An 11,255-nucleotide genomic window follows, 5' to 3' on the forward strand; every position below is an offset into this window, starting at 1 on the left:
TTTAACACACACATTAAATACTTTTTGATAAACTTTTGATATTTTCAAATACATTATGTACATTTTTAAATTACATGTTTTACATTTTTTTAATGACAATAAACATTTTATAAAACTACAAAAACACACTTTTACATGGGTCAATATTTATAAATTTGTATACACTTTTTTCAAACACATGCTACGTATATTCTGTTACGGATATGACATTTTTTTACCACACGCAAACATTTTTTTACATTGTACACACATTTTTTGGAAATGTCACAAACACATTTTTTAAAATTCGTGAATATTCTTGAAATGTTTCAAAAAGTTTTCGCACATTAAAATTTTGTTCATGCTTCAAAAATATTTATGTTTCAAAAAGTGTTCACTTTTTCAAAGTTGGCGGTTTTTTTAAAGTATTCAAAATTTTCAAAAATGCTTGCACTTTGTAAAATGTTCGAAAATTTCAAAAAAATAAATACGTTTTCAACACTTGTTTGCCCCTAAAAACGTTTTCAAAGTTCTACGCTCTGGTTTCTGATTAAATATCTCGGGCCTCTAATTATGTCAGTCATAGTTGTCTGGTGTAGTGGTTAGCAAAATGAGTTCAACCCTACCAGATCCCAGGTTCGACTGCATGGCAGTTTTTTTGTTTCGGAATTATTACGTCGCACGTTAAGAAAAAGAAATAAAGAATTTTTACGTTGCATGTTAAGATAAAAAAAACTCGCTTCATGTCTGATGGGCCTGCCCAGTCGAGTCCATAGCCAACATTCCGAAACATTTTTTGAAAACATTATTTACGAAATTTCAAAAACATTATTTAAAAAATTCAACACAATTTTGAAAATCTGAAATATTTTTCATGCATGTGAAAAACATTTGGAATTCGGAACATTTTTTGAAAAATGTGATTTTTTTGAAATCATGAGCAATTTTGAAAAATGCGAATAGAATTTCAAAATTCCAAATAATATTTAAAAACACAAAGGGAATTTAATTTGTGCCAAAAATCGAAAACAGGAACATTTTTTAACTTTTGAGCAATTTTAGTAATGCTTGAACATTTTAAAACTTCACGAACTTGTTGTTATAGTGGGCCGGCCCAAATTCTTGTCTGTGAGAGTAGCAGGCTATCCCGGTCGGGATCGTAGTATTCTCACTGTGCCAAACAGGTCTAGGGTCCAAAATAGATCGGAATTACAAGTTCAGAGTGCCAATTTCCGGGATTCAAAGTTTAGGGTTTGATTTAGCTTTTGTCTACAACTTCAAGGTTTGTTTTGAACTTTTTCCTCTTGAAGCGCATGCTACCTCGCTCACTGTTTGTTTACGATGTGCTATGTCTGCCACCGCCAAAGCCATTGGTAGCCACACGCGCCATATAGGATTCGCCTGCCACACGCGCCATATAGGATCCTATTCGCCGCTCGCTGCGGCAAAGAGGCACGGTTTCGTACAGGCGGGTGTCCAACTGAGCTGGCCCAGGATTATAGCGAATGACAGTGCGCTGTAGCTAAAAAAGAAATACCACAGTCACGAAAATACGAACCCAGGACCTGGCACTAAACGTACCGTGGTACTACCAGCTGAGCTAGCAGTCGTTACCAATTCTACAACAGCGCCAAGCTTAAAGAATCAATCCCGCAGCGCAGATCCAAATTATACCTTGAATTTCACAAGCATTTGTATTGAAAAAACGAAGGGATTTGTGACACAAAAACAAATTGTTGATTTGCATAAAAAAACTTAAATATTTAGAAAAATCAGGAACATTGTTTTGGAACGGGAACATATTTTGAAAAATGTGAAAACAAGAACATTTTTTGAAATTTGAAACTGAACAATTTCGAAACTCCTGAAAAAATGAAAACATGCACATATTTGAAAATTGCGAACAATTTTTTGCAATTTGTGAACAAAAATTTGAAACTGAACAATTTTGAAACTCCAGAAAAAAATGAAAACGTGCACATATTCGAAATTTGTGATTTGTTTTTTGAAAATGGGAACGTGTTTTGTACCACCCGAACATGTTTTGAAATTTATGTACAAAAATTTGAAACTGAACAATTTTTAAACTCCTGAAAAAATGAAAACATGCACATTTTTTAAGTTTGCAAACAATTTTTGAAAATGGGAACATGTTTTGAACCACCCGAACATTTTTTTGAAATTTATGAACAAAAATTTGAAACTGAGCAGTTTCGAAACTCAAAAATGAGAACGTGCACATTTTGATTAAATTTTTTTGAACCATTTTTAAAATTCCTGAGCATTTTCTAATTCTTGAAAAAAATACACAAACAATTTTTGAATTTGCAAGCAAATTTTCAAATAGTAATATGTTTAGAATTTTGTACAAATTTTGAAAGCGGGAACATATTTCTGAAACCGACCATTCTTTAGTTAGTGAACAAAATTTAAAAAGACGAACACTTTTTAAAAATTTAAGATAACAATTTTTGACATTCTAAAATTTTATGAAATTTCCGAACAAAAAATTGAAAACAGGAACATTTTTTGAAAGAAGGAACAAAAACTGAAATTTTCACTTTTTAGAAAAATTTCTGAAAACATTCGTTGCAAAAAGAAAAAGAGCAAGAAGAAAGAAAAAAAAGATAGAAAATATAAAGAGAAAAAACGAAAAAGGGAAGAACAGTAAAAAATAAAAGCAAAAAGAAAAACCGGTTCAAATACTTTCTAGAAGGTTCCCAAAACCGGAAAAATACCCGGCTAGGAACATTCACAGAAGGTTCCCAAAACCGGTCTACTTGGAACGCTTAACAGGCCAGCCCATGCGCGTCGTTCGCTCGATAGCCCCTGTGCGGAACCCCGACTGTTTGGCGCAGAGAGCGGCAAATAGGGTTTTCCTCCATCAATAACTGAACCAAATTGTTTTAAAATAACTGGACGGGGTTAATGGCATGTCCGGTTCAGCCCATGCTACCAATAATATATACAGCCCACGCCACCAAAAAGGGCTGGAAAATGGGCTTGGACAATTTTCTAATTGGGCTAAAGAAAACAGCCCAGTCTGCTTCTCGTAGTTCTCTCTCCAAATTGAAGGCCGAGTCAAAACTAGAAACAACGAGAGAGAGAGAGAGAGAGAGAGAGAGAGAGAGAGAGAGAGAGAGAGAGAGAGAGAGAGAGAGAGAGAGAGAGAGAGAGAGAGAGAGAGAGGGGAGAGGTTTCTCAAAAAAAAAGACGACGATAATCACGTGTGGCATCTGGGGGGATGTGCTGCACGCCCTGTGTGGCATCGACACAGGCCCACCCGCACGAGCACGTCCGGGCGCACCCCGCCACTGCCCGCACGTTCGGTGTGCGGCGGGCCTACCCGGCAGGCCCGGCCCGAAAAAGCCTGACCTGGCCCGGCCCGACGCTGCTCCCGGGCCTAGATTTTGAGCCTGATGGCCGGGCCGGGCCGGGCCCGTCGTTTTTGCGCTTTTCTGACGGGCCCGGCAGGCTTTATGCGTTCGGGCCGGGCTTGGGCCCAAAAAACAGGACCGATGGCCGGGCCGGGCCGGGCCCGGGCCTAGGTTTTTGCCTCGGGCTTGGCTAGGACTGGCCCGAGATTTGGCCAGGTATAGTTTTTCCCCATCCTTCTTCTTCTTCTTCTTCTTCCGAGGGAGAAAACATGGCGCACGCAAAACCAGCGCCTCACCGCCCAGAAGCCCGTCGCCGGCACCTAAAAAATCGATCTTTGGATCTCGGGGGTGGTGTATTTCTGGCGCAGGCCGTGGGAGGAAAGTGATGGGAGGAGAGGAAGGCTGGCGATGACAGGGAGGAGAGGAGAGGCCGGGGACGACGGGGAGGGGATTTGGGGGGGGGGGGAGATGGGTGACGAGGGACTGAGGGAGGGCAGCGAGTGGGTGAGGCGCTGGTGAGTGGGGGGGGGGGCATATCAGGAAACTTAAAAAATTCTGTAACATGAAACCCTTAAACGACCTATATTTCGGTACAGATACAGAGGGAGTACATCACTATGAAATTCAATAAAATTGAAGATACAAAGTGTACTTTAGATACTAGAACTTGACCATGGGCAGCAAGCTAGGCTAATCAACAAAGATGTGTAGAAACATATATACATACATAATGAAACATGCCGCTGCTACCAGCTCACAGTCGCCTCCCCGCCCTCCCATGATTGAATTGCTGCTAGCGACCTGCAGCAGCTCATGCACAGTCGATCGTATGCCAAATGGACGTGTCATCTCTAGTACTCGTCCACAAATTCGCAGTGCAATGTCCTTGAGCATGCAGGAGCTATATATATCGATCATATGCCTGCCAATTGTTCGTTCCATCTCGATCATTTGCTAGCTAGGTTTTGCCCTCCTCGCAAAAGTGGTTCAGAAAGAATGCTGCCTAGAGCTTGCCATTTGATTATATTCGGATCCTTACCATGCATCCTCGTGATATTGTTATTTGTCTACTGCTTCCTGCTTACAAAGGGTTTCGCCCAGATATAATTGCCTCGTAATTAAGGGTATTCACGTTATATATAGGCCACTGACGACAAGATGTTGTGAATTTTTCTTTCATAATTGATTGACTCTGAACTAGAACCAGTTCATAATGATTCTAATAGGCTTTATTATAACTGAGAAGAGCATGTTCAAATAAGCCTTAATTTGCTTATACTTATCTTAAACTCACAGTATAACCAACTGATTAAGTACGTATAACCGGCCGGGAGAGAAACTTTTGGACAAGAATGTTTTAGAGTTGCAACAAGTAAATATATCTTGATAATAATAGTAGACATGTTGAGCGGCATCATTGCATTGCATTGCATTGCAGCGCGCACTAATTAAGAGACAGCATACATACGATCCATTGCTCTAGACAACACGGCTCTATTCTATGATTTCACCGTCATCATTGCCTTCCCGCGTTGCTGTTGCTGGTTTCATCATTTCAATCTTAGTAGAAGGCCCTGCTGAATCAACAGTGCTCTTCTCCAATGCCTTCTTCATCTTAGCCTTCTGAGCCCCTGCTGCACATGCTTATTAAAGATCTCCTTCTTGTAGAAGCTTCCCATCTTTAATTTGTACACGACAGAGGAGAAGATGTGTCAATAATCACTTTGATGCTACATTTTGAGATAATAAAAGCGTGCCCTTTATCGAAGAAAAAAGAAACATTAATTTTATGATGTTGAAATATGGTCGCACCTGTGTTACAACTGCATACAGAGGCAGAGTGCAGTAGCTGCAGAGAAGCTGAATAATGACCCTGCAAGTAAGGATATATACATGGATGCATGCCCGTTGTTTTCCAATAAATAAAACCGATCGACATGCATGAGTACAAGGATATATTGGGAAAAGAAGTAGTACCCAATAACAAGCCTCGGCACAATAAAACCTACATGCCCCATGATGCACGAGTTGAATCCATACGTGGTCTGCAACAGAAATTTGATAAGATGTTTCGGCCAGTCATTTTTAGATCTTAACGAAACATAATTAATTGCAAAGATGCCTACCAGTATCCAGAAGAAGAATGCAATCTCAAAGGCATTCTGGAAGAGGATAAAGTGGATCAGGAGTAAGACAATCCTCGGCCACCCAAACCAGAAGTGGTCATCTGATGGCTTTACAATCAAATCACCCTCGAGAGCGGAGTGCTTCTCAGCGACATCCCGGGCTAACTGAGCTATGACGTGCTCTAATTTAGTCCCAGCAGCCAACAGAAGCTGCAGCAGGGAGAAGAGAGAGTGAGTAAGGAAGTAAGTAAGCCCATCTTCCCTACTTGTTACACATTGTTCATTTTGTGCTCCATATTTCTGCAGGCTGCAGCATAAGAGGCTCACAGTGAATGTTTACAATGACAAATTGTTATATAAATTCACTTACAATAAGGGGAAGGAATGCAATCCAAAAGTATGTGTTCCAGCCTGCAGCAGATTAGCAAAATGTAGTGTAATTAAGATAGCTTCAAGAGGCGTAAATCATGAAATGCTGCTGACAAGGTTTAGAAACCATGCATTTTGCACAACAAAAGCGTAACTGTTCAAAAATATAATTCATAAGTTGGAATCCTTATATATGTCATAATTGGTTTTTCCTATTTCAAACAGGAGCATTTAGTTTTTGAAATTCCGAAACCCAGAATTGCTGCAGTACCTAGCCCATGTACTGGTTTTCAGATCCAGATTATTGGAAAATAGAGACCTCGAAGATTGCGGATTTTTCCTACACGAGCTCCAGGGACATCTCTATTTCAAAGACATTAAACAATGCACTTTCCTCCGCAAAAAAAAAAAAAAAATGCACTTCCAAGATGACAACATTGTATATTTACTCTGCATCCCTGAAACTCTGCAGATCTGTAGTGTACTCCGACATGTACACACACATAATATTTTGGAATTTTTTAACTTGCACATTCAGTCTTTCAATTCAAAAAACTAAGCCATTGGGAGACAAGCAATTATACAGAACTTACGAGTGCTATTCAGAAATGATGAACCACAACTTACCGTTTATATTCAGCAACAGAAATATCACCACGAAAACCCACAAGTACCAGCTAAAAGAAAATAGAAATTAAATTGCATGAGTTGAGCTAATAACTTTCATAGAAAACTACTAGCTTGGAACAGTATAGATATAAAAGTACAAACATGTGTATACTCTTTGGATTACCTTATGCCAACCACCACCTTAAAATCAGACTCTAAAACCCGCAGCATGTATTCATGGAAATCGAATTTCAGGTTCCCAGGGCAGTGGGCCTGCAATCCAGAAATGATCTCATGCTAACATACGAGGAAAGCACATCATGATAAAACCACGTCAACTTATTACAAGCTATGCTCTTACCATGATAAAACCAAGACGCATTGTGCTATAATCAGTTTTACTTACTGATCCGTAGAAATGCTTGAAAAAAGAATGCTGCATGGGAAATAGAAAAAGGCTAATTACCTCGCCAATACACACATATTAGCACAAGACAATTAAATATAGAGCTTGCTATGTAAGGCAAAACTACACTAAAAAGTTGCATATGGCACAGAAAACTTTACTAGTCCACGCAATTTCACAACATAAAAAAGATATATGAGAAGACCTCATGATTGCTTACCAGCCAACTCAATACTCTAGAATATTTGTCATTACCCTTAAAATTTTCCTTGACAAATTCGGAATTCTGTACAAGGGTCACCTTCTTGGGCCCTGCAGTTTATTGTGAAATTATTATCCTGTTATAAATGTATTGGCGCTAAACAATCTTGCTTTGGTTCATCAGACACATTTATTGGTTTTCAGTTTACAGGAGGAACAAACAACTGATGTTAACCCACAAGTATATCATTGGCATTGTAATACATATGAACAACAAGAAATGCTCAAATACCATTTCCTGCAGTATCTTTCTGAATAGCATCCTCCTCCCACTGTTTCCACTGATGCATCTGAGTAAACGAAGACACAAAATCAGCTTATCATAGGACGCGGTATTCCGTGGCTAATGTGCAACACATGTGACTGATAAGTGGCCGGGTTACCTTTGCACCTCCTAAAAGCATTGTCAAAGCACTGAATACAACATGTGTAATAGCCAGCACAAATATGAACACATGCAACTGATGCACAGATTCAAGGGACATCAGCTGAATTTTTCCCTGTTAAAACAAATATTAAAGTTCATATTGTTCAACTCACATGGTGAAAAACTCAACGATTTTAAACTGACGGAGTGGGAATGATAAATGGAACAGATATAAGCAATGCAGTTACTAGAAAGAGGGGGTTTCAACATGCTGGATAGACACTTGGAGCAGAGCCACTTGAATGTTATGGTACACAGTTGTGATGTCCCCACTCCTTTCCACGTGCCAGTGTCTAATGTTCCTATTGCAGAGTGAGTGGAAATGTACAGAACAAGATCGCTTCTCATCACATGCTAAGATTGACAACATGACAACAATCGCAGTCCAAGTAACTAGCTAGCTACAGATTAAGGTCATAATTTTTTTAAGTGTCTGCATATGCTAAGAAATCACAAGTTCACAACCCAATGGTACCTAATTAACTCCAATTGCACTTGTTCACAAGTCGAAAAACACAGTATGCACAAAATCAAACTAATTTGCGCTCCAATATCACCTTCTGCCTGCAGGTCTCGGCTCCCGTTGCACCCTTGCTGAGTAGCCGCCTCCCGATTCTGCCAATGATCTGGGTTGCAACTAAATGCTCCTTTGCGGGCGCCACCTCCTGTCTTTTGCATGGCAGCATATGGATTCTCCAGTCAGGAGGAATGCAGATCTCCTGGATCATCCCTTGGCACACCGTCAGCAGCAGGGAGATGAAGCCGAGAAGCATCAGCTCTGCATATCACCGATCGACGAACAGTAGGTTGATGATAAATGATGATACGCCCAACATGGATGGAAGAAAGGTACAACTCTTATCTATCTATATGCAACAGGCCAAAATTGAAAAAAATGAGAAGAGATCGAGATAAAGTGAGTTTGTAATACGTGCGCGTAGCTAGCTAGCTTTTGGACTATTTTTAGTTTTACGGGGAAACAGTTGAATTACCTTCTTTGACCTTGAGGACGGCCTCGTACAGCGGTTTCTGGTTATTGCGCTTCAACTTCTGTGCTCACAACCCGGCCGGAACAGCATGCATGTATAGGATGAGTGAATGGGATTATGGGATGAACACGTACGTACGTACCAGAAAAGAAAATCTATGGCTCAAGGTAATAGAAGCGAGCAGACGGGAAGGGTGTTACCTTGGCGAGGTAGTGCAGTCCGCGTTCGGCGGCCATGGAGATGACCACCATCACGGCACAGACAATCGCAAGGATCCATGTGGGCGTGAGCTCGAGCGTCTCATCGTCAGGGCCGCCCTCCGCCATGATCTGCGCCCTCAAGCTCAACGGAAGCGCGTACGAGAGGATGAGCTCGAACCTCGAATGAGAGAGATGTTGAAGAACAAGGGTGTGCGGCTGATGAATGCACGTAGTGTAGAGCTGGACTGGCTGGCGTCATGTGGTTTAATTATTACTCCTAGTCCTAGTACTGCAGCAGAGCAGAGCAATTGCTCTCCGTGGACGTCGTCTCCGATCGATAGGGGGCGGCCGTCGATTGATGGGGGTGTCGGGTGTTGGAGCCGTCGATTGCTTTAGCTAGCTCCTAGAGTATATGTAAGGAAGCACCAATATTCAATTCCTTCCACAGTTCGCATGTGATGCTGCTGCTGAGTTAATTCGAGTTGTTGAGTTGGCGGATCTGAGTCGTGTCCAAGATGGCGCGCATGTGACCGCTGCTACATAAGTAGTGATCGATCGTTACATACATAGCTATATTTATACATAGTTGTGGGTGTACCGAGTTACAGCTCGGTCGTACCCCAACCCAACAAAGGCGACTCTATAGTCCTCCATTGGACGTCCAGCTACCCTCTTTACTGGTGGTCTTCCAGAAAGATCTCCTCCAAGACGAGCAAGTACAACTGCGGTTTCAGCAACTCGACCCTCTTGAAGAGGGGCGATTTCATGCCTTGCAAAACCTGGAGCTTCACCGCTAAAAATTCCTTCCGGTTGACACGTACGTACGTGGTGGCAGTTTCCCCCTCTAAGTGCAGAACATTCCTTTGCTGTTAGTGCCGTCCGTGAAGTGGGTCACACTCGGGAGATGGGTATTGGCTATTTAAACCTCCCGCCACACTTGTATACATATGTTTGGACACAATGCAAGTTTGGGTGGGATTCCGACCCTCCAAAGACCCCACGGCGGCCTAACCCTGACCTGTTTGACCGGCGTCATCTAGCCCTTTGACAGGTGTCGAACGACATTCGACCAATGGACTTCTCTACTTCGTTGTGTTAGGTTAGGCAATAGGAACATGGAAAACCAAGTTTGAGCCCAAGTTATCACAAGATTCCCTTCGGTTGACCCGAAGTGGGAGTTTCCCCCTCTAAGTGCAGAACCTTTCGAAGTGGCAGCACATGTGTGTGAAAGTGGTCATACTCGGCGCATGTGTATTGGATCTTTCCACCCCAAACCACACTTATGCACATTTGCTAGGGCCACATGCAAGTTTTGAAGGGATTAAGACGTTTCGCAGCCCTGTTTCGGGTGACACCCTTGTCCGTGGGCCCCGTGTGGTCAACCCCTTTGACCAACTTCGAAAGGCGTCTGACCGATGGACTTTTTCTCCTGGTTGTGCTGGGTCAGGTCATAGACACATGGAAAAACACATTTGGACCAAACATTCAAAAATATACCCTCTAATTTACCCGTGGTGGCAGTTTTGCCTTCTAAGTACCGAATCTTTCTGAGTGGCAGCACATGTGTAAAAACATTGTTTCTGGAATCCTTGAAACTTTCTGATGCAAATAGATATAAAATTTGTCTCATTTGGCTAAGGAATAAAAAATATACAAAAAAGTTAAAACAAGAGGGGCTTTTGCAAATTTGAAGCAAACATGATGTTAGTTTGTTCAAATGTGAAAACATAGTATACCAACATAATCTTTTTAATATTCTGATCCAAAAATATATAAAATTTGTCAAAATCAATGCAAGTATGAATTACTTGTGATGCTGACAACGTATGAGGACCTATTTCCAAAAGTACACGAGGTTGCATTTTTAACTTATTCAGAAAAAGAAACAACGTGGATATCATAATCTATGAAAAAGTCTACCCCAAATTGATATATAATTTGTATATGTTTAAGTTTAGATTAGTCAAATATGAATTAATAAAATTCAAACAATTTTAAAAGGTTTAAAAAGAAAAATATTTAAAATTGAAAATAAAATAGGAAAATACTTTGCCGACGGCCATCGTTAGGGCCGGCAGCATAGATATAACATCGGCAGCCTTCCGTCAGCCAACAGACCACCAGCTCCACATGTGAGGCCATATGCCAACGACCAGATGTTTGCCGACGGTAGCCCTCAACATAGTCGGAAAAAAGTGGCGCCATTGTTGATGCAAAAACTAGATCGAGACTCCTTGAATGACGTCGTAGGAAAGCCCTTGGTCATGATATCTACAAATTGTTGGGATGTGGGTACGTGTTGAACACGTATATGACCAAGAGCCACCTGTTCCCGAATAAAATGAATATCAAACTCGATGTGCTTGGTACGACGCTGATTGACCAGGTTGGTGGAGAAATAGAAGGCAGAGACGTTATCATAGTACACCACTGTGGCCTTGTCGATAGGGCACGAAAGCTCAAGTAGAACCTGGCGAAGCCATAAGCACTCAGCGACGACATTAGCCACTGC

At 41.3% G+C, this 11,255-nt stretch overlaps 1 pseudogene; it reads right to left on the minus strand.

The window, feature by feature from the left end:
* Positions 1-4,690: 4,690 nt before the first annotated feature.
* Positions 4,691-8,975, minus strand: LOC123073567 (MLO-like protein 1; annotated as a pseudogene).
* Positions 8,976-11,255: the final 2,280 nt, after the last annotated feature.

This window comes from Triticum aestivum, chromosome 3D, assembly GCF_018294505.1.
Source record: "Triticum aestivum cultivar Chinese Spring chromosome 3D, IWGSC CS RefSeq v2.1, whole genome shotgun sequence".
Classification (NCBI taxonomy): domain Eukaryota; kingdom Viridiplantae; phylum Streptophyta; class Magnoliopsida; order Poales; family Poaceae; genus Triticum; species Triticum aestivum.